At 40.4% G+C, this 24,337-nt stretch overlaps 2 long non-coding RNA genes across 4 annotated transcripts in view; one reads left to right on the top strand and one right to left on the bottom strand.

Annotated features, from left to right (window-relative positions):
• Positions 1 to 24,337, bottom strand: part of LOC121827117 (uncharacterized) — a 95,836-nt gene that overhangs the window by 39,117 nt on the left and 32,382 nt on the right. The gene's annotated exons all lie outside the window — the stretch shown is intronic.
• Positions 1,029 to 23,832, top strand: LOC143271781 (uncharacterized). 3 transcript variants are annotated; one of them, XR_013048907.1, is made up of 4 exons: positions 1,029 to 1,773; positions 14,090 to 14,202; positions 16,348 to 16,531; positions 22,223 to 23,832. It is a non-coding gene; the product is annotated as an uncharacterized LOC143271781 (long non-coding RNA). The 3 variants fall into 3 exon arrangements; XR_013048908.1 differs by having other exon boundaries at positions 14,090 to 14,332; positions 22,245 to 23,832; XR_013048906.1 differs by having other exon boundaries at positions 14,090 to 14,332.

The raw sequence follows: 24,337 nt of genomic DNA, 5'->3' as shown, positions 1-24,337 counted from the left end.
GAGAGGAAAGGGGAAGGGAAAATATTGTAATTGTATTATCATCCTCCAAATAGAATAAAAATAAATAAATGAAAAGCTATGGTTTTAACTGACAGAGAAAGGTCTTCTTCTGACAGAAGAGGAAGATTAAAATGTTGCACCCGTAATTACAGGTGGATGTTTTATGTGCTTAAATTCTTTAACAGTTTTTGCTTCTTTGGCATAAATGAAATCTTCCAGGTAAAACAAATCTTTTACTTATCAGAGAATTCGATTCTCCTATTTTTCAAAGGTAGCTTGCTCAATCATACAATTTCCATTTTGAAAGAACTCAAGAGACCATGGAAAAAATTGCTGAGACCAAGAATGTCAGATGGACATCAAAGAGAATGCTGTTTGCATCAGCATTCATTTTTCTTAAAATAAAATGAAAATTAAAACTCCAAAGAGCTTGAATTTGTACATATACAAAGTCAACCACGTTCTATGGTTTACAGCTATTTAATGTTTTCAAACTTATGAACCTAGTTTTTGACAGAAAAATAACATCATATCTTAGCAAAAACATGTTAAAGAGAGCAAAAATGTCTGATGTTTAAGAGGAGACAATAGCTAGGTAAGACGTTTTATTGTAGTTTATATGGTCTCGACAGCTGCCTTTAGAAGTGCAAACAAGGGTAAGTGAGGCAGAAGAGGAAGGAGCGGCAACCTGCTAATGGAAAGAGAGAAAGTCAACCCAGGAAGAACCGATGGTTTTCTCTCATAAAGAACCCTCCCCGTCAACATGGTCAGTAAAAGTCAAACAACTTAGAAACATTTTCTGCATGGAATAGTGCAACAGATGTGAGCATTGGAGGACTGAGTTTCAGACACAATTCACACATTCCAGACTGTGAGACCAAAATGAGCCATCTTAGAAATAAGACCAAAATGCTTTCACCCTAAAATTGAGGCCTAAGATTTCTCCTTTTGGGAATAGGCCATTAGTTACTGAAACCAGCCAGTTCAGATTCCAGAAACCAGGAAGTGTAAAAGTACAGAGTCACAAGATAGTCACAAGGTAATGCCTGCCAGACTATGGAATGTCCTCTCCCTGGTTTCCAGGGTAACTGACCACAGAAATGCCCCCACCTGAGGGCAGCCAATGAGAAATGGTGGCGGGCAACCACTCCCTTAGAAGTAATTTCTAGAAGTCCCTAGAAGCGAGCCAATCAGAATTGTATCCATACTAGCACCCCTAAATGATGTAACCTTGTGGCTTTTCCCTTTAAAAGCTGAGCTTGCAGACAAGTGGGCACTTCCTCCAGCCTCCACTGCGTTGGATGTATTGGACGAAGTCCCTGCCTAGGCTTGTATTGCTTTTGGATATCCAGAATTAAACCTTGCTTTTGCATTCCGGCATGCTCATCTTTGGTGGTCTCTCTGGGGCTCACGATCTGGGCACAACACAGACAGAGGTGGACTACTGCTGAGAAGACTAGAGCAAAGCAAGACAGAAGAGACTGGAAGTCTTAGGAACTCTCCCTGCTGAAACCTCCCCTGCTGAGAATCCAAATTCCACACAACTAACAGTTTGGTTGCCAACAGGAGATAGCATTGCATTTTCAAATAAAAGTGTCAGAATAGCAATAAGCCAGGCTTCAGGCCTGAGTCCAGATGACCTGGTTTCATACTCACCTCAGAGATATTTTCTGGGTGTTCTCAAGAAACAAGGCTTTTAACTTTGTGTCCAGTGACGCTAGCCTACCTTCCTGCACTCTGCTAAGTGTGCCCTCATCATTGCAATCCTGTCAGGTAAGCCTCAGAAATCACCCTGTGACTTCACTGAAACCCCTTAGCAACCTTTTAAAAATATAATTTCAAAACCCACAAGAATTGTATAAATTCTTTCATTTTAATAGTTAAATTTTTAAAAATAATTTTCTTTCTTTTGAAATTATAATTAATCATTTCCCCCTTCTCTTACCTCCCACCCAACTTTTTCATGTATCCCTTCCTCATTCTCTCTTTTTCAAATTGAAGGCCTCTTTTTCCCTTAATTGTTGGTGTGTGTGTATGAGTGTGTGTGTGTGTGTAGATATTGTTAAATATATCAACATAGTTTGCTCTGTCCTTCTGTTTCCCATATGTATGCATTGGGGGTGCTAAACATTTGCTATTAGGTAAGCTATTCAAACTGGTTCGTCCTTTTCTGCAATGAAGCCATACTGCAGTGCAAAGCAGCATGGAGTTGTGAAGACCAAAGTTTCTGTCCTGCCAACAACTCTCAAATACCAACTCGGAGGCTTAATATTGTGAGGGCAATACAGATTCCATCTTAGGGAAGGGCCGCCATCTTAGACCACCTGATGTACTCAGTTCCAGGAAGGACCTCAGGAATGTGTCATGAGAACTTGAACTGATACAGAGCAGTATCCTCCAGACAGAATGTCTGGGGTTTATGGCCCTTGAAGATATCCAGATAATCCTGCTGAGCAGCTCAGATAATCCTGCTTAGCAATTTGTGGTTCCCCACCAAAAGTCCAACCCAATAGTTTCAAATGTGGTTTTGAGCTGAAATTCTAGACCAGTAGTTTCAAAAAAATCACTTTGCCCCATATCCCTTCTACCCAATCCCAAGATGCCAAAGCATGTCTTTCCTGGCTTGTGGTTTTTCCCTGTAAAAATTCTCTACCCCTGGGCCTGCCACCTGCTGTGGGATGTTCTGTATGTCCTGTGGGAGCCCTTCTTGGGTTCTTTGTGGTGTTACCCAGTAGGTCCGCATAGAGGATGATTAGGACCATGGGCCTGAGTGCAGGTGTCTGAGATGGTCTGCACTTGGCTGTGCTGGGGGATGGTCTGTATGTCAAGTTGTTCTGATTGATCAATAAATAAAACCTGATCGGCTGTGGCTAGGCAGGAAGGATAGGCGGGACTAACAGAGAGGAGAAATAAAAGGACAGGAAGGCAGAAGGACTGCTGCAGCCGTCGCCATGACCAGCAGCATGTGAAGATGCCGGTAGGCCACCAGCCACATGGCAAGGTATAGATTTATGGAAATGGATTAATTTAAGCTATAAGCACAGTTAGCAAGAAGCCTGCCACGGCCATACAGTTTGTAAGCAATATAAGTCTCTGTGTTTACTTGGTTGGGTCTGAGCGGCTGTGGGACTGGCGGGTGACAAAGATTTGTCCTGACTGTGGGCAAGGCGGAAAACTCTAGCGACAGCCACCACTGCCGAATTTCCCTCCATCTGCCATGCAGTGGCTCAGGTTTGAACCTGACAATAAAGGACCCTTATGTACTTGCATCAGACCTTGGTGGTCTCTGGGGTTTTTTGAAATGGGTACAACAATATTAGTTATAAATGCTCATCCAGTAGCTCAGGCTTATTACTAACTAGCTCTTACACTTAAATTAACCCATAATTCTTATCTATGTTTAGCCATGTGGCTTGGTACCTTTTCTCGGTATGATAGTCTCATCTTGCTCCTCTGGGTCTGGCTGGCTTCTCCTGACCCCGCCCTTCTCCTTTCAAGCATTCTGTTTGGCTTTCTAGCCTAACTTCCTGCACAGCTACTGGCCGGTCAGCTTTTTATTAAACAATGAGAGTAATACATATTCATAGTGTAGAAGAGGATTGTTCCACAGCAGAGTCATGTTTCTGTCCCCACCATGGCCAAGAAGAGAACATTTGTTCATTACAAAGTTGTAGAAACCTTGAAGATGGAGACAGTCTCACAGGAGATAAGGAAGTGGGAAATCAGTTTGACACAAGTTGACTGCATCCTAAGTGGCACAGGACCACTCTGCCTTGTCAGTCATCATGGACATTTGGCAGATTCTGCAGTTTTCAGTTAAATATGGATGTTTGGGAATGCACAGTAAAAGCAACAAGGGTAAAGAACTTATTTAAAATAAAAGTTCTAATAAGAAAAATAAAGAACTCAATTAGCATATTTATGAAGAATAGGGTCTCCAGGAACCGTTCCTTTTCAATGTATCCAATGACAAATATACTAAGACAGCAACTAGTGAAATCAGAGGAGTGATACTTTGGGTCTCAACAAAGCTGTTACTCAATCCTAGTTAGACCTATACATAACTTTAAAAAAATCCCGAATGTCTTACTCCATTTTACATAATTGAATCAGCTTCGGTAGAACCTGAGTTTAAGCACTGATTTTATACATGTTGTGCTCCCAATATGGAGTGATTTTTATGCCTACTCCATGTTAAGGAAAGATTGTTCTATTCATGCATGTTTCAGTAGAGTATATTAATCGGGCTTTCTACTGATCCTACTCCAGCAGTTTGAGTTTTGATTCTTCTCTATTAGTGAGGTACAGTTGTAATCTAGAGGACTGAAACACCTAGCTAGCTTGAGAAGCATATTTAGGACGTGCAGACACACCTCAGCTTGCTCTAACAATGCCTGCAACAGCTGGTATATTATTTGAATTACTTTTGTTCTATAAGGAAGGAACATGGACTAGAGAATATGTTTGTACACTGGGTTCTCTAATAAAGCAAAGACTGTTCCTGACAATGAGAATATTATCTTACTAATTTGGATGTTTGGTTGGGTTAAAGAAGGACATACAAGTAGAGAGATTTGCATAAATAAAAAATGCAGTTTGAAAAAGAGATCTCTCCAAAATAGATAAAACAAACAGTAGATAGTACAAGGGGAAAACAGTGCTTTCTTTACATAGAAAGAACATCTTTTTAAATTCCCCACTATTTGTAAACTATATATTATTCATTATCTCACTGGTTGACAAATTTGAGATTTGAAAAAATATTCAAATGTTTAATTGCTTCTTTTATCTGAGGATTTCAAATATGCCTTAAAATACTATTTTGAAATTTAAAGTTTGAGAAAATGTAGAATATTTGGTACGCTGTAATCAAATATAAGTATTCCCAATTCTTACAGAAGCTGGTCTCAAAAAAGTTGGTGATATGGCTCAGTGAATAAAGTGATTGCCTCACAAGCCTTAGGACCAAAGTTTATGTTTCTAGCACTCATAGAGATGCCAGATGGGCATGCTGGCCTTTCTATAATCCTAGAATTGAGAAGCAGAAACAGGAGACCCGTGGAGCAAGGCAGACAGATAGGTTAGCCAAATCAGGAAGCTGTGGGTGGAGCCAGAGACCCTGCCTCAGTAAATGAAACAATTGAGAAAGATGCCTAACATCAACCTCTGGTCTCCACATCCATGTACACACATATGTGTGCATACCTGAACAAATGTGTGCCCAGATACACACACACACACACACACACACACACACACACACACACACACACACACACACACTTCAAAAACATTAAACTAAGAGAAAGTTGAATCATCTAGAAAAATGTTTCACAAAAAAGCCATACGCCTATATATGAAATGTGAATTTTTTCACTTTAGACCAGCACATGCTTGTCAATCAAGCCAAACATTTGAGGCACCGATGTCTCTTCATTTAGGACACCATCAGAACATTATGTGCCTTGAGCAATCAGAATGAATGGTGCAATTTTCTTGGTACCTGAGTTCAATGTCTCAGCTGCAGCACATGCCCACCGATTACATAGTATCCATGTGGAGCTGTCCATATTACTTCCAAAGGGCTTAGCAGCACAAAAACCACCAACACAAGCATGAAACACATAAAGTGGAGGTGCTGAGAGCAACAAAGCCTTGTCTCTAGAGTCTCAGGTCCTTTACCAGAATCTATGAAATAGTTACAACTTAAAAAACATCATGGATATGTGGAGAAAAATAAAAACCCAGAGATTGATACTCTTTAGACATGACTCTCAGGCTCACCTAACTTTTTGACATTGTAACACCAGGTTGCTATCTGCAGCATTCACTCCTAGGACTATGCAGTTCAGTCACCAAAATAAATGCAAGAAAAATAAATAAATATTAAACGAAACACTCTCCTGTTTTAAATAAGCTTAGGGCTTTGTGTGGAGCTGCTTCCGTAGTTACCCTGTGCTGCATTGCATGCGTCCCACTGGCCACAGGTTAAACAGTCCCGTTCCAAGACAGCAATGTCTCACTTGGATGGTTGTAGTGTTTTCCTCCCTAATATCTCTGCTTGAACTCATCTCATTCACAACAGAATATTAAGGATAATTCTGTTAAATGTACATTTGATTGTATCACTCCTGTGTAAAACACTTTTCTAGATTCTTAACTTAGTCGAAACCACACTCATTGTTAAGCATTGTGGATTTACTTCCTAATTGTTTTTTCCTTAGCCTTTGTGACTTACCTCATTCATGATCTGTCTTCCTAGCTAAGATCTAAGATCCACGAGGGAAGGAAATTTGTCACATCTAGGACAATATTTAGTATATTATGGCAATAAATACATTATACATCAACAGGTAAACAGGGCTGCAAAAGTAATCAAAGAACTGCTGAATATAAAAGAATAAATTTACCCAATATCCTAACCAGCTGAAGCAAAAGACTGATTGAGGGGCAAGAGATAATTGTTTCTAGAATCTACTCTGCATGATATATCATCCCAAAATTTTGCTGCCCAAACCAATTTATTATTTCTTACAGTTTTGTGTCTTGATTGCCTTCCAAAGAATAGAGTTTGATTGGTGTCTTTCTGTTGTGTGGTTAAGACAGAGGCTCAGGTGACATTCACCCCTTGTGGGCTAAGAATTCTGAGTTGTTTAGCCACAAAGTGGGCAGTTGATGATGGCTCTAGAAAAGCATCTTAAAAATTAGTGTTCCATGAACCAGAGAAAAACTATCAAGCAGATGAAAGACTATACCTAAAAAAGGAACAGACAAAGGAGCATTGTACCACTGTCATTTATGGGGCAAAACAAACATGAACTGCTCCCTCAAGTCGAAGAAGATTGAGACATAGACTCTACCTCTTAACAGAGGGCTGGCTAGAGTAGGAAGATTGTTGTAACTGTCTTTGAAGAAATGTTGGTAACAGCAATCGCCAGTGTGTGGACTCTGGGATGGAAGAGCACCAGCTGAACCATCCCCATGCAGCTTGCATAGAGAAGACCCGATGCCAGCAGGGAGGGTGCCCCATTAGTCAGAATTTCAGCTTCACCCTCTGCTGGGAAGGTCTCATAGGTTTCATGCTAGTCTCAGAGGCATACCCCCATCAAAACTGTCCAATGTCTGAATGCCTTCTCTCTTACTTTCACCAAATCACACATTTGACTTACCCTGGATTCTCTCAGTGGTGAATTCAAATATTTCAGTACTTGAGAAGTCAAATTAACACATTGGCATCTTGATTTACATATTTGTCTCTTGTAACTTTATTCAGTGTGAATCTATTCTAGACAATCTAAACTATTCCAAGCTTCATAAGATTACATTTTCTACATTCAAAGCCAGAACCCAGAGACCTCACTAACAAGCCACTGCCTTGTGGTATTATTATCAGTATCTAACTGATCTTCAACATTATATTTATATTGCTTCCACTTAATATTTTAGAAGATTCAATACATATTATTGTTTTTATAGAGAACACTGCTTTAGAACACTGTCCATTTTACCTACAGAAAATCTTAATCACTACTGAGTTTTCTCTCTAGTCAGATATACTAATGATCCTTTTATATTCCACACCTCTTATAAAGATTCTTGATTTATCACAAGTTTACATATGACCTATCCATCATAGTATAGTCTTTATGTGTTATATCACAAGACAGCCTCTTACAGATATATAAATTAAGTGACAGAAAGGCTAATGAACTTATCTCACTGTATACCTCTTGTTTGAAAATTTAATATTCAGTGCACAAGAAAACAAGTGCTAAGTGAGGCATGTTGGCACATGCTCATAATCCTAGCTTTTGGGAGGTAAAGGCAGGAGGCCCACCCTGGGTGGAATTAGACGTTGCTTCAAACATCCAAAAGAAAAATAAGAATTGGTTACAGATATTTTTCATTCACAAATCCAGTGTAAGCAATGACTACAGCTTTTATTTCACACACATTATTTATCACATAACATTATATAATACATGTTCCTTTGAAACTTAAAAACTGTCACTAATAACTAAATTAAAAATTAAATAATTATAAATTCAAATTTACTTGCTGTTATTTACAAAAGAATATTAAACAGGAAAAAAGGCTATGTTTTCATTGAGGCCAATAGTTTCAGGAAAAGTTAAAAACATTTGTTGAATCTGTTCAACTTGTACTCTGCTAATATGAGAGGGGAAAGCAGTGGTTTTGTAATTATTTAAGTTGGCAAGAAGTATTGAATTGATTACTCAGATGCAGGAAAATGGAATCACAGCACAGGTGAGGCCAGTGCTCATCTTAAGTCTTGACCTACTGATGCTGGGATAGAGTTTGACAAAGAAATCTGAATGTTACTTAGAAGCTCTTGGAATTTGTCCCTTGGTCTGGATGTCCAGCTGGTAGTAAGGAGCATGGATTTCATTGATATAACATACCAAGTCATAAAATGATATTGTTCATATGACTATGTAGCATTCTGGGCATCATTTATTTCAAAACCTTTACAGAGTTTGGGAGACATCTCCAAGAGTTAAGAGCACTTCCTGCATAAGCCCTGATCATAAGTTGGATCCTGGGAACCCATGTGAAAGCTGTACTTGGTAGTTCATGCTCTGTAATTTCAGCCTCTGCAGGGAGATAAGAGGTAGAGCAAGAAAATCTCCAGTAGCTTCCCTTGGTTTGTGCAGCAGTGAAGAGACCCTGTCTCCAAAAAAGGCAAAGATCAATAGCCAAAGGATGGCATCTGAGCTCAACACATGTATTGTTATGCGCATGCCTAAATTCATATATACAAGTAGAAATACACATCACACAGACATACACCACACACACACACACACACACACACACACACATTTACTAATTTACTGCAATATCAATAGATAGTATTACAATTTTATGAAAATTAAATGGAGAAGCACATGGAATCTTGGCATCTGCAGACTTACAGTGGTCATCCATTGCTGACAATTTGGACATCTCACTTAAACTTACAGGAACACTCCTGTTGCATATTTTATCTATTATCTTTGAGTGAGATTCCAATTGCATCCCATACATTAACTGTTTAAAATAACGCTGTTTTAGTAGGATCTCCACCCCCATAAGGCTGAAGTTAGACATGCATACAAGCACACATCTGTCAGACATAGCTCACTTCTGAATGAGGCCTCAGCCTGCTAAGTCTGTCTGGTAGTTTACTGTGTAGCATCACTTTTCTTTAGAGTTCAGTAAGCCTGCCACTAACTTCTTCTTTTTAATGTTCTTTCATTTACTTCTATTAACCTGCCAGATCTAGCATACATCTCGTGGTTTGAGTAATTGACACATATAAATTGGATCTGTCTTTACTTCTTTCCCCCAAAGAAAGCTGTTGGATTAATTTTTACTAAAACTCCCTGCTTTTCAGTTACTAGTAAAAGATGACATGAAGATGGTCAGAGACAAAGCAAGAATCCTGTGAGAAACCCTTCACTATTACATATATTTCACTTGGTTGGGGAGGTATAAGGTGCTGGGGGATGTCTTTCTGTATGCTTTGAACATATGTTCTTCCCATTGGTTAGTAAATAAGATGCTTTGGCCTATGGCAAGGCAGCTTAAAAGCAGGCAGAAAATCCAAGGAGAGAGAAAGGCAGAGTCTAGAGAGATGCGAGCCAGCTGCCAAAGGAGCAACATGTAACAGGATGCAGGTAAAGCCATGGAACACATAGAGATACATAGATTAATAGAAATGGGTTAATTTAAGATATAAGAGCTAGCTAGCAAGAGGCTTGCCATAAGTCATACAGTTTGTAAATAATATAAGCCTCTATTCATGGCCAAGTGGTTGCAGGATGCAGGTGGGAGAGATTCGCTCTGATCACAGGGCCAGGCTGTACTGGAGAAACCTTCTGGCAGTACTTACACAAGTAAATCTAGTAACAGTTCAGAAGCACACTATGGAAAGGTAAGCCCAAACTGCACATTTGGCCAAATTCACACAGAATGACTATAATTCAAAACGTACCAAGAAAGGGTTTAATTTTCTTCACTCAAAAAAAAAAAAAATTTCTCTCTGAGTACCCAGTGCTTTGTGAATATCAGGGGAAAACCCTGAGAAGAAATACATAAAAATTAACTGCTGTTCTTGTATAAATAAAACAACCCCCTTTGCAAGGATCAACTGCTTGATCTAAACAAATGGTCTTTATATCTTCCTTTCCATGGCCCTTCACAGGGATCTGCATTCCAGTGCATGAAGATGAGTTGTCTAGCTGGGAAAGCAGCTCATTTTATTCCCCAGTGGCTACTCTGGAAGACCAGTGTTGGGTCAGCTTTCTTTTCATGTCTACGAATCATGACTTGGAAGACTGGGAAAAGACCGTTTCCAGGAAACTCCAAAGAAATGTGCTGTGCAAAGTCTAAATTGACTTGCCTCCCCTCATCTAAGCATACTGCTCCTTTTGAAACCTATTACCTATGCTTAACATATGCATGGATTTCCCCATAAGCAGATGGGTTACTCTAGTAATTGTTCTTAGTAAATATTCTCGTCTTAGGTCCTTCACATATATGTAAAATATGGAACAGAACAAGAAGACCTCAGTTGTTTTTATGGCAGACTGGAAAAGCACCAGCCCTGCACCAGTGCAGGAATACCCACTGCCCAGCTGCTGGCTGTGTGGTCAGATGTAGGTTCCAGTTCTCAGTTGCTACAAGGCCAGTCTTGGCTTTAGGGGATGTTCTGCAGAGCACAGCAATTTTAGACAGCTCACACTCAGTGACAGTGTATAAAGACTTGGCTAGTGTCACCCTGTGAAGGACACTCTGACAAATATCTATCACCCAGCATTCTCAGTGGGTTAACTAGGACTGTAAGTCTTAGATGGCAGCCAAGTGTCCAGCCAAATCTGCCTTTTCGACTGTACTGGCTGGTTTTGTATGTAACTTGACCCAAGCTACAGTCATCAGAGAGGAAGGATCCTCATTTGAGGAAATGCCTCCATGAGACCCAGCTATAAGGCATTTTCTCAAGTAGTGATCAATGGGGGAGGGCCCAGCCCATGGTGGGTGGTGCCATCTGTGGACTGGTGGTCCTGGCTTCTATAAGAAGGCAGGCTGAGCAAGCCATGGGAAGCAAGTCAGGAAGCAGCATTCCTCCATCTCCTCTGCATGAGCTCCCGCTTCCAGGTTACTGCCCTGTTTGAGTTCCTGTCCTGACATCTTTTTGATGATGAACAGCAATGATAAGCTGAATAAAACCTTTCCTCTTCAACTTGCTTTTTGGTCACGGTATTTCATTGCAGCAATTGAAACCAAGACATCTACATTTCTTAATTAATTCCTACAAAATAGTCTGTGCCTCAAACTGTCTGAGAATCCGCATCTACAGAGTCAGCCTGTAGGGTACTTTGTCTCTTTTTATAGTCTTATGGCAAGACTTTGAACAGATTACAATATAAATTATATTGGTAAATTACCATATGTTTGATGTTGTTGAAAGTTGACTCTGAGAACAAAAACATCTCAGACTGACACATATTTATGTCAAGTGTCATCCCAACCTCCTTGTCCTGGGTCAGGCTGACCCTTGCCTCTGTGAGGGGAAGATTGGAAGACAGGACATAGCAAAATGTATTAAAACCATTTTGTTCTCCAAAACAGGTAGAAGGTAAAAAAAAATTTCCAGTGCAGGTACAATGTCTATGGTGGGAATAAGAAACCAGAAGCTTGTCAATGGAGAGAAAGCTCTCTGCCCACAGCTCTCAGCTGGACATGCCAGCAGAAATCAGAACACTCACTTGATGATGTTTCATCATCTACATGCTAGTTCCTATTGTTGTTTTAGTTGGAAGCCTTGTCTGAAAAGAATGTTCTGCTCTACCTGGAATTCTGAGTCAGGAATCCCAACTGGATGTCTCAGGGGGACTTTCCTGATCAGTTTACACTGGAAACTCAATTTGATACTATTCTAATATTGCTTTCAATCAGCATCTTGTGCTAGTGTCCTTAAGATTTGATGATGATTTCCTACCTATCTCCTCCTTGGTATTTTTCTTTTATTATTTCTTGCTATGTACTTAATAAACTCACTCATTCAAAATGACAAGGACAGCTATCACAGATCATTCTCCAGGTAGAAAAAAATGGTGTTTGCTACAGCCTCAAACCTAAAGATTGGTTCCATCCATTTGCCTGCAAATTTTATGATGTCATTGTTTTTTACTTCTGAGTAGTACTCCATTGTGTATATATTTTTGTGGTGCTTGAGGTTGAACCCAGGGCCTTCCACATGCTAGGGCCACTGAGTTGTATCCCAGTCTATAAATACCAAATTTTAAAAAGTAGATTGATATGATATGCTTTCTTGGAAATCAGTATAGCGGTTTCTCAGAAAATTGGAAGCAATATTCCTCAAGACACAGCTATACCACTCTTGGGCATATATCCAAGGAATGTTCAATCATACCACAAGGATACATGCTCAACTATGTTCATAGCAGCATTATTCATAATAGCTAGAACCTGGAAACAACCTGGATGCGACTCAACAGAAGAATGAATTAAGAAAATGTGGTACATACACAATGGAGTACTACTCAGCAGTTAAAAAAAAATGATATCATGAAATTTGCAGGCAAATGGATAGAAGTAGAACATATCATCCTGAGTGAGGTAACCCAGACTCAGAAGGACAAACATGGTATGTATTCACTCATAAGTAGATACTAGATGTAAAGCAAAGGATAATCAGACTACAACTCACAGCTCCAGAGAAGCTAGCTAACAAGGAGGACCCTAAGAGGGACACATGGATGGCCCTGTGAAGAAGAAATAGATGAGATGTGCATGACCAAACAGGGAGTGAAGGGGAGCAATGGAGAGTAGGGGATGGGGGGATGAGAACATAAGGAAATGGGATATTTGGGCTGGATCAGGGACAGAGTGGGAAAGCAAGGAAAGAGATACCATGATAGAGATAGATGGAGACATTATATGAATAGGGAGAAACCTTGTGTTAGGGAAGTTTCCAGGTATCCACAAGGAGGACCCCACTACTAGCAATAGTGAAGATGGTACCTGAACTGACCCACTCTGGTAATCAGATTGGTGAATACCCTAACTGTCATCATAGACCCTTCATCCAGGGTTTATTCAGCTTAACTTTATCATTGCTGTTCATCATCAAAAGGAAGTCAGGACAGGAACTCCAACAGGGCAGGATCCCAGAGGCAGGAGCTGATGCAGAGGTCATGGAGGGGTGCTGCTTACTGACTTGCTTCCCATGGCTTGCTCAGCCTGCCTTCTTATAGAAGCCAGGACCACCAGCCCACAGATGGCACCAACCACCATGGGCTGGGCCCTCCTCTATCCATCACTAGTTGAGAAAATGCCTTACAGCGGGGTCTCATGGAGGCATTTCCTCAAATAAGGATCCTTCCTCTGTGATAGAAGCAGATGCAGAGATTCATGGCCTGGTGCCAGGCCAAGCTCCAGGGATCCAGTCAGTGAGAGAGAGGAGGGATTCTATGAGCAAAGGACATCAAGATCACGATGGGGAAATATACAGAGATGACCAGGCCAAACTAGTGGGAACTCCTGAACTGTGGACCAATAGCTGTGGAGCCCCCATGGGACTGGACTAGGCCTCTGCATAGGCAAGACAGTTGTTTAGCTTGAACTGTTTAGGGGGCCCCCTGGCAGTGGGATCAAGATCGATCCCTGCTGCATGAGTAGGCATTTTGGAGCCCAGTGCCTATGGTGGGACACTTTGTGCAGCCTTGGTGCAGAGGGAGGGCCTTAGACCTGCCTATACTGAATCTACCATGTTCTGCTGACTCCCCATGGGAGACCTTGCCTTGGAGGAGGTGGGAATGAGGGGTGGGTTGGGGGAGGGAGGCTTGTGGTGGGAGGAGGGAGGAGAGGGGAATCTGTGGTTAATATGTAAAAAGAATAGAAAATTTCTTAATAATAATAAAAAAGAAAGAAACAAACAAACAAAAACACTGAAGATTGGAACCAAAGCCGAGAGCCAAGATGTTAGGAATCTACTATTGAAAGTAGACCTCCTCTACTTTTATACCCAATAAAGCTGGCATTGTAATATCTTCTACCCTAGGTGCCAGAGATGAAGTGAGGATGTACCAAGACCACTTTCTTCTTTTTCTGTGGAAGGGTGGAGTTCTCTCCCATCCAAAACCAACCCTGGAACCAAGATAATTATTCATAGAGGTTTGGAAATTCTTACACAGAAATCATCACAGTTCTTTTTTCCAATTAATCTGTTAGTGTGTTTGTTTATGAAGGAGGGGGATATAAGATGGAAAGAGAGAAGAAAAACAGCAGAACAGAGAAGCCTGAGGTATGGATATAGACCAAAAGTGGACATAACTCTATGATCATACTTGATCACTTAAGGAGGACACTATAGGAGGAAAATCCACTAGATGCTGCCAGGGAATGGGTCCCTGAGCAGAGACCTTATTTAAGTGCATGTTCTGCCTCCAGGACCAAACAATAGCCAGATCCTGTGCAGCTTTCCCTGAAGGGATGCATTTGAGAGCCCAAATGGACATGTAAGCATTTCCCATACCTAGGCATTGCTGGCTACACATATCATTCAAAAAAGAACACGATATCCTGCAGCCAAATTGCAGTTATTTGTCTTGCTTTGCTGCTGCCTCAACCCTGGAGGGTAAAGAACTTGGGATGTAGTGGGATGAAGAAAGTGAAAGGGGTGTCCTATGAGCAAGGTTTCACCCTCCTTATCCATGTCCCTCAAAGGAAGCCCAGCAGACACAGGAGAGGGGAGAAATAAGGGATGTGTAAAGCTGATGTAAGTCACAGGTTTAAACTAGATTAACTGAGCTGCAGTTTTTATGCCTAAAAGTAACAAATGAGCTATTAGGCTTATGAGAAATGCCAGTTACAGACCTGAGAAAGGAGATTTCCAGCAGAACACCTTCAGCAAGCAATCAGAGGAAATTAGACCCTTTACTGTTTATTGTAATGGGTAGCCATCTAGCTTTGATCTGGAAATTCCAAACCCCATTGAGGCTTCCATAACTGTCACGCCTACAAAGCAGTGCCAAGGGAGGCACCGGGAGACCCGAGATCTGGATGGGCCAGTGGGCTCTCTGTTCCTGGACCCTAGACAGTGGAGGATGACCAAGCAGAGCTCCAGAGAACACTGCTGGACATTGATACACCTTCCCCAGACCCCAATACCTACCTTTCCCTTTTTTGTAAGCTACCCACTAAATAAATCTTCCTTTTAACTATGTGGAGTAGCCATAATAATTTCACCAATAGATTATACTTCATTGGGTTATTACTCTTCACCAAACTGTGTGTGCTTACTCACAAGCAATAGTTTCAGAGTGTCTTCATGCTGCATGGAAATGTTTTCTGTGTATTGATCTATGGTCAATGAATTGGAATTCCTATTTTATCCTTAGCAATTCTCTTAGTATATGAAGATAGACTATGGAGAAAAATGGAAACATAGGAGGAAGAGTAGATTGAGTGGGGGGGAGGAGGTATGGGGAGGGACTTGGGGGACTGCAGTCAGGATGTATAAACAAAAAAGAATAATGAAAATTATAATAAATAAAAGACACTAAGTGTCATTGGGGGGAATTGCTTTGCCCCTGACCAAAGGGTACAAGGCACATTTGAAATGGGCTGAAATCAACATAAGTGTCCTTCAGCATACAGACTTGTTGTAGCCCATTGATCCTGCTTCCTAGCAACCTCTGACATCAGTTTGCTTCTGCCTTCTTCATTTGCATAACTTTCCTTTTGTAAGTATGTATATATATATATATATATATATATATATATATATATATATATGTAGATGTGTGTGTATACCCATATATGAAATAAAATCTAAGACAAAGATTGAGATACTTGACTAAATATCAATAAAGTGTATCATATCAATCTAATTTTAAAATTTGGTATTTATAGACTGGGATACAACTCAATGGCCCTAGCATGTGGAAGGCCCTGGGTTCAATCTCAAGCACCACAAAAAATATATTATAATGGATTTAAAATTTAGCAAAATTTTAAAAATAACTTAGAAGTTTGACTTTGCCATTTCACAAAAATTTGTAGAAGGAACATGGCTGATGGCATGAGCCTCTAATTCCAGAACTCAGGAGGTCATTGCAGGAAGATTGAGTATGAGGCATCCTGGATGGCACAAGAAAACCATGCCAACCCCTGCCACCACCACCCAAAGATATCATGGGGTACTTGGTGCCAAACTGTGTGCAACACAACTCTCTTAGGTAGAAACTGCTCACTCCTGCTGTGACCCTACTCTCACAGCATGAGGACCACAGGCAGAATCCTGTGTATCTCTTTCAGCTATCACCAGGAAAATCCTACAGTAACCCTAGTCTCTACCACCTAAGGACCACCTGGAGAACCTCTTGAGCCTTCCAGAGATTTCTGAGGATCTTCAGTGAAAACCTGCTAACACTATGTGTGGGGACCTGCCCCACCGGGAACTTAGGTCACCTGTGAAGAGGTGGCCTGGAACCAAGGAAAGGTAAGTGCACGCAGCTCACTGGTTTCCCAGCCTTCCTCTTACCCAGAGACAATGTGAAGCAGCAGGGAGTCAAGTCAAGCAAGAACTCATTTATTGATAGACAGTAAGCCTCTTTTATACCAGAAAAACTCAGAACCCTAGGAGGGGGTGAAGGAACCAACCAATCATTTCAAATTCACCCTATTTACAAGTAGTTTATGCCCTGACATCATCTAAATAACTTGAGCTAACTTCCTTCCTCACCATTTGTATCTAATCTCCACACAAACAACCCAAGCTAACATCCTCTCCACATCCTTTGTATCTACTCTCTGCATAAACAGCTTAAGCTAACTTCCTCTCCACATCATCCTTTGTATCTTCTCTGTTCGTAAACAACTTAAAGCTTAAGCTCTATTTGTCTAAGTTTCTCTTAGCACTCTCTTTGTGCCCATGTATGCCCCACAACTATGGAAGATTTGGTTGTATGCTCAAAAACTGCAGTAGCTGTAGCTGATCTAGAACCACTTCTGATACACTCCTTGTCTTAGGGTTTTTATTGCTGTGAAGAGACACCATGACCATGCCAACTCTTACAAGGAAATAATAGGGTGGCTTGCTTACAGTTTCAGAGGTTCAGTGCATTATGATCATGGCGGAGAGCATGGCAGCATGTATGCAGACATGATGTTGGAGTAGTACCTGAGAGTCCTACATCTTACAGGCAAAAGGAAGTCAACTGAGACACTGGCCAGTATCCTAAGCATAGGAAACTCCACCCCCACAGTAACACACTTCCTTCAACAAGGCCATACCTCCCAATAGTGAAACTACCTATGAGATTGTGGGGGCCAATTACATTCAAGCTACCACACCCATTGTATATCAATACTGGGTAGCCCCAAGCATGGTTCAGTTGGTCCAACCAAAAAAGGCCCAGGGCCAGACAGATTCAATGAAGAATTCTACCAGACTTTCAAAGAAGAGTTGATATCAGTACTCTTCAAATTATTCCACAAAATAGAAACAGAAGGAGCATTGCCAAATTCTTTTTACAATGCCACAGTCACTCTGATAACCAAATCACAAAAAGACTCAATGAAGAGAGTTACAGAACAGTTTCACTCATGAACATTGATGCAAATATACTCAATAAAACACTGGCAAGTGGAATTCAAGAACACATCAAAAACATCACATACCATGACCAAGTAGGCTTCATCCCAGAGATGCAAGGATGGTTCAACATAAGAAAATAAGTCAATGTAACCCACCATATAAACAAACTGAAAGAGAAAACCATATGATTAACTTGTTAGATGCTTAAAAAGCTTTTGACAAAATCCAACACTTCTTCATGATACAAGTCTTAGAGAGATCAAGGGTACAAGGGGCATACCTAAACAAATAAAAGCAGTATACAGCAAGCCTATAGCAAACATCAAGTTAAATGGAGAGACAGTCAAAGCAATTCCACTAAAATCAGGAACAAGACAAGACTGTGCATTCTCACCATATTTATTCAATACAGTACTTGAAGTTCTAGCTGCAGCAGTAAGACAACTAAAGGAGGTAAAAGGATAGAAATTGGAAAAGAAGATGTCAAAGTATCATTATTCGCAGATGATATGATGGTATATGAAAATGACCCCATCTTATAGCTGATAAATACCTTTAGTCAAGTGGCTGGAAAAAAGATTAACCCCCCCAAAAAAAAATTAGTAACCCTCCTATAAACAAAGTATAAATGGGTGAGAAAGAAATCAGAGAATCAACACCCTTTATAACAGCCTCAAATACTATAAAACATCTTGGTGCAACTCTCATCAAGCAAATGCAAGACTTATATGACAGAACTTCAAATTTTAATTTTATTTATTTATATTTTATGTATGCGTGTTCTGCATGTATACCTGCATGCCAGAAGTGTAGCTCCAGAATCAGTACAGGAACTTGAAGATAGGAACTGAAGCAGAAGCCATGGAGAGATATTGCTTATTCACTTTCTCTCCTTGGCTTGCTCACCTGCTTTCTCATGTAAGCCAGGATCATTTACCCAGGAATAGCAATGCTGACAGTGGTTTGGGTCCTTGTACACACATCAATCATTAATTAAAAAAATCCCACAGCTTTGACTACAGGGCAATCTCATTTTCTCTGGGCTCTTGTAAACTAAAAATTAAGTTTCATAAAAAATGTACTACGGGATAACAAGGTATACAAGAAACGGTTTAGTTTCCTTCTGGTTTGAGAGGGTCCAGTCCTTCCTCTTTGCTTTATTGATTCTGGGGCTATTCTGAGAGAGAACATAGTGAAAATGGGAGCATATGGCAGGGGCTATTTATCTTATGAGGGGAAGGAAGCAGAGGGGATGACAGAGGGAGGCCAGGGACATTTTATAGTCCCTAAGGAAAGTCCCATGAGACTGACTTTATCCAGCCAGGACCCACTTCCTATTTCCCAACCAGCTGGTGTCTGGGCCTTCAAAACATTGAGCCTTATGGCAGGGAGGGACAAAGACTATATACAAATAATGACGTTACACACCTTCCTCCAAAGGCTAATGTGTATCTTGCAGTGCAAAATGCATTGCCTATTTTCAAGAAATCCCATAGTCTTAGTTGAGCATGGTTCAAAAGTTCAAATTCCAAATCTTACCTGTGATTCCCTATAAATGTTTTTTTTCTTTAAAGTTGCATATTCCTAAGAGACAATGGCACAGAATAAGTGTTTTAATTAGAAAAGGGAGGAATAGTGGAATGGAAAGGTGGGGTGAGACCCAAGCAAGGCTAAGACCATTAGGCAACCATTAAGTCCTATAGTTCATGCCAGGCATCTAGAGCACACGGTAGCAATGTGAGCTCCGAAGATTCGGGCAAACACATTTCTATGGCCTTGCTAGCTGCCGTTTTAAAGCCTCTCCTTTGTCTGGTGACACTCATGGTCTACATCTTTCCTTAGCAGATGTCCCATGTCCTGGCCATCTCCAATATCCTGGAGGTGTCCACTGTAGCTGGCTCTTCACCTTTACAGCGTCACTTAGCTGAGTCTCAGAGGTTATCTTCAGGTTGACTCTAACTGTGTCCGGATGTTTCCTGATCTTCTGTCCACCTGCCCTGTGGCCAGCAAGGCCAAGTCTCCTCATATTGAAAGACATTCCAAAGACATGGGTGGAGTACCAGGACACTTTAGGCATTTGAGCTCAAGAATAGTGCAAACAAAGCACTTTTCATTTTATTGTTAAAGCAAACAAAACCAAGGTGATATTTACATTTAGCTTAAACAGATACAAGTACAGCAGGGAAATATAACTAGTGTTATGTCTTATCTTTGGTCATGTGAAAAGAACCAAGAATAATATTCACAGGCCATTGCCTTTCCCACAGAGATAGTGTGGACATACCAGGGTATTCCCTTCATGTCCTTGCTTCCAAGTGCATTCACTTATCATAGTTTATGCAATTCTTTCTAAAAAACCATCTTATGAGAATAACATTTTGCACTCTGCCCTATTAATAGTTCACAATAAGTTCACAGCCTTCTTACACAGGCTCCCACAGTCTTCCATATGTCTTTTTGAAAATTAGGCAAAATCTTCCATGACTAGTAACTCATATTTTTCATGTCTGCAAATATCATCATCATGTAGAGGATCCCAAGCTCTGCCTTTAGCATAGGTCTCTTTATAGTAGGGCTGCATTGGTTCTTCTATGCTCTAACTGCCCAGGTAGCTGAATACAGTGAAATTAATCCTAAGGAAACACCTTCTAGGTGACCCTGTGCTAGCAAGGTGCCCTTGGAGACCCTCCCTTCTTAAGGGCAAGTATTTCAAATTAGTTTATTTATTTATTCTCTTGAGTCTGTGGTGACTGGATTCTGAACAATTTCCTAAATGCCCTCAAAGCATTTTTCCTACTGTTTCAATTCAAAGCATCTGGTTTCCTTTCAGTGAGGCTAATCTCTTCAACTATGCCTTCTACACCCCTGACATTACATACATTGCTTTTCTGACTAAAGCACAAGGTTGTAAACTTTTCTGGTTTTTGCTAATTCTGGCTAACAGTAGCCAAGAATACATATGAAGTAGCTTGCATGCCTCATTGTCTTAAAAATGTCTGTCAGATTAATCAGTCCATAACTTTGAAATTCAGCTTTCCATTAAGTTCTAGAGCATCAACAAAATACAGGTTGTTCTTTTGCACAATATAGCATGAATGGCCTCTAGTTGAATTCCCAATATAATTATCATTCTTATCTGAAACCTCCTAGCCTGGTCTTTACTGTCTTTTCCTGTAGGCATGTTGGTGACTTATGATTTCCTATAACAATTGACCATTAAGCTTTGCCTAAAGCACAGTAGGCTTTCTGTAGTTCATTTCACTAAAGTTTTCTAGTTCCTTCTTCACATAGTCCCCCAAATTTAAGAACTATATGGTCAAGTTTAGTCTCAGAAATAATCCCTACCTCTCTATGGGAGTTATCTTTCAAAGTTGGTATCTAATAGAAAAACTTAAAGGAGAAAAGATTCATGTTTGGTTTATGCTTTCAGAGGCTTCATTCTATATTTCCTGCTCATTAATTCTGGGTCCATTATGAGGCAGAACAAGGCTGAAGGCCATGTAGCACAGGTTAAAATTTCCTGCTAATATTGCACAGGATGGAGAGAGTAGGAGCTGCATTAAAAGAGAAAAATGAGAGAGACAGAAAAAGAGAGGCCCAGAAAGAGATAAAGTCCTAATGGACACACCTCCCCTTCCAGCAACATACTTTTCCCATTAAGTCTCACGTACTAAACTTTCCAGTACTCCTAAAGCAGCAGCATCATAACCAAATTTCCAGTATGTTAGTCCTTTGAAGGGACACTTCATATCTAAACCATATCACACACTAGATAAAGAGTCACAGTAACTAAAACAGCATGGTCTTATTACAAAAGACAGACCAAGAAAGAGGACAGAGCTGCTAGAAATAAACCCACAATTTGCTGTCAGCTATTCTTTAAGAAAGAGGTCAAAATATACATTGGAGATATGAGAGTCTATTCAACAAATGGTGTTCTGAAAATACACTGCAGAAGATAGACATTTGACTGTTTTCTCTGAAATTGTACTAAAATCAAATTGTGGTGGTTTGAATGAGAATTTCTGCAATAGGATCACATGTTTGAATACTGGTTACCAGTTGGTAGAACTCTTTGAGAAGGATCAGGAGTGTGGTGGCCTTCTTGGAGGAAGTATGTTACTGGGGGTGGGCTTTGAAGTTTAAGCAGAGGAGTGACATCTCCAGAGAGGAGAAGGAGTAAGGAGAAAGGAGACAGGAGAAGGGAAGAGAGAGAGATGAGGAAGGAACAGACAACCATGGAGAGGAGAGAGACAGAAAAAAAAATCCTGCTATCTCTATCCAAAAGCCCACAAAAGATGGACAGTCAAAAAACAGAATACTTTTATATAACAAGCACTGTATTATAGCCCATGGACACAATAAAGCATGTTCTACCACGTCTCATGTCTCCAAAGGCTGAGGGGATGCCAGAGCTTATGCCACTGCTGGGCTCTAGTGAAACACTTAAACATTACCATGGAAGGACATCAGAAAAGACCAGAAGCCAGGGTGTTGATCCTCATTGGGTTTAATAAGGGCTCTTTCACTCATCTACCCAGTGGAGGTAAAAAAGAACAGCCACAGGCATCTCTATCCCTTTATTTCTTCCAGAAAAGACATTTATGTCTTCCAGGACAGTAATGACCACCCTTGAGCACCAACTGCAAGGATTTCCAGACTCTCAAGTACCAAAGAAGACCAACTGGGAACCTAGGGCTTCAACAATCCAGAGACATATGACACAAGATACTGAAAGCATCCAAGTTTTTACTGGAAATTGTCCATCAGTCCAAGAGGAATGGATAGGACAGTCAATAAAATCCAGGACTAAAAACAAGAGAAATATGAGAACTATCAGCCATTACGCAACCACTTCAAAGTCACCCTTAAAAAACAAGAGAATACTGGTACATCATAAAAGTAGAAAAACTAAATGAAAAGTTTAGACCTTTGAAACTGAGTAAGGAAAATACTTAAAAACTCAACGAATGGGCTCAGGACAAAATTAGTAGACTAGAAGACTGAAGAGAAATTCACTGAATCTCAACAACAGAGAAAAACTGAAAAATTTTTAAAAGTTCACTAGGCCTGTGGGACAATATAATAAGAGATAATGACACCCATGTCATTGGAGACAATTTTGGCTGTAAATGTATCTTGGGTTTAGTTTGTTTTCTTGTTGTGGGGGTTGTGGTTGTATTGACTTTTTGTTTGTTTTTTGGGAAAGAACTTAAAGTTGGGTGGGCAAGGAGTGGGAAAGGATCTGGAGGGACTTAGGCTAGAGGAAGAATACCATCGAAATATAATTGAATTTGAAAGTTGTTTTAAACAATGAACGATATTATAATGATACTTTTTAAAGTAAATGTATGTTGGGGAGATATATGAGGAAATGAGTTAAAGGAATGGTGGAAGGTAAAGGAAGAGGTGAAATTCTGCACTTAAATTGTTGTATTGGGTTCTATATAGAGACCAAATAATAGAACACACAGCGAGAAACATGTAAAAGGTTCACATTATCACAGCAGCTGAGAAGTCCAACAACAAGCTGTCCACAGGCTGGAGATCCTGGCAGGCCAGTAGCATAGCTCAGTTTGAGTTCAGAGGCCTCAGAGCCAGGGAAACCAGGGAAGAGACACCAACAGGAGACCAAGAGCCCAGGTTCCTGGTGAGGGAGCTATTGGTGGAGTCTCGGGATCCACAAGCCAGCATGCCTCCATGGGAGAAATTAAAGTATTTCCTATGGCTAGCTGTCTCCCCACTCCAGCCAACCACGTGGTGCTCAAGCATGCTGTGGATCTTCCTCACCTGAGAGTTGGCAGCTGTCTCTGAAAATACCCTCCCAAGGCACATATTAAAATGCTTCCCTAGATTTCTAGATGGTCCTCAATTCAGTCACATTGACATGTTCAATTAATCATTCACTGGCATAATGAGTCATCAAATAAAGTTTGGGGGAGTTCATTGATTTTACTCAAGCTCTTACACCAAACACTAACTGGCCAAGCTAATATGGAGTTTAGTCACAATAGCTGATTGTCAATTAACTGCAGGTGGCTCTTTAGCCAGCTGGACACTTACGATGATAATAAGCACATTAGCTCTATACCTCACTTCCGTTTTCTGGAAATGCCACTAGGGCAGGTCACATTGGTCATAGGGCTCAGAACCTGCTCTGATTTGGGGAACTGTGAATCAATGCTGCTTTGTTTTTCTCTTTAATCCTGTTTTTCTTTGTGTAAATAAATGCTATTAAATTTAATTGCTGTAAGAAAATTTCCTTTTAACAGACTATACCCTAAGATTGACAGGTTATGTGTATATAATATCTAGAGAGGCCACTATGAAAGCTTTACATGGTGACACAGTGGAAAATAAGTCCATTTAAACCTTAACAGATGAATTGAATGGAAATCATTAAATAATTAAAAGACATATCAGCACAGTGATCCATGCCAATGGGTCACAGAAAATGCCTCAAGCACATGCTGTCTAGAACAATTTAATTTAAATACGGCAATATAGTCAAGCTGCAAGTAAAGCAGAACAGATATATTTTAAAATAGATGGCAGAGCAATAAAACTAGCCCCGAGAGACGGGAGTGTTACAGATAAAGGGGCTAGCCCACCAAGAGCACAAAGCAATCCTAAGTGTAGCCAGGCCAGAGCTATATTGAAAAACTGACAGAACTGGGGGAGAGATAGTAAACCTACAATCCTCTCAAC

Source organism: Peromyscus maniculatus, chromosome 2 (assembly GCF_049852395.1).
Source record: "Peromyscus maniculatus bairdii isolate BWxNUB_F1_BW_parent chromosome 2, HU_Pman_BW_mat_3.1, whole genome shotgun sequence".
Lineage (NCBI taxonomy): Eukaryota > Metazoa > Chordata > Mammalia > Rodentia > Cricetidae > Peromyscus > Peromyscus maniculatus.
The sequence above is the reverse complement of the archived record's forward strand: the minus strand, read 5'-3'. Positions and strand labels throughout refer to the sequence as shown.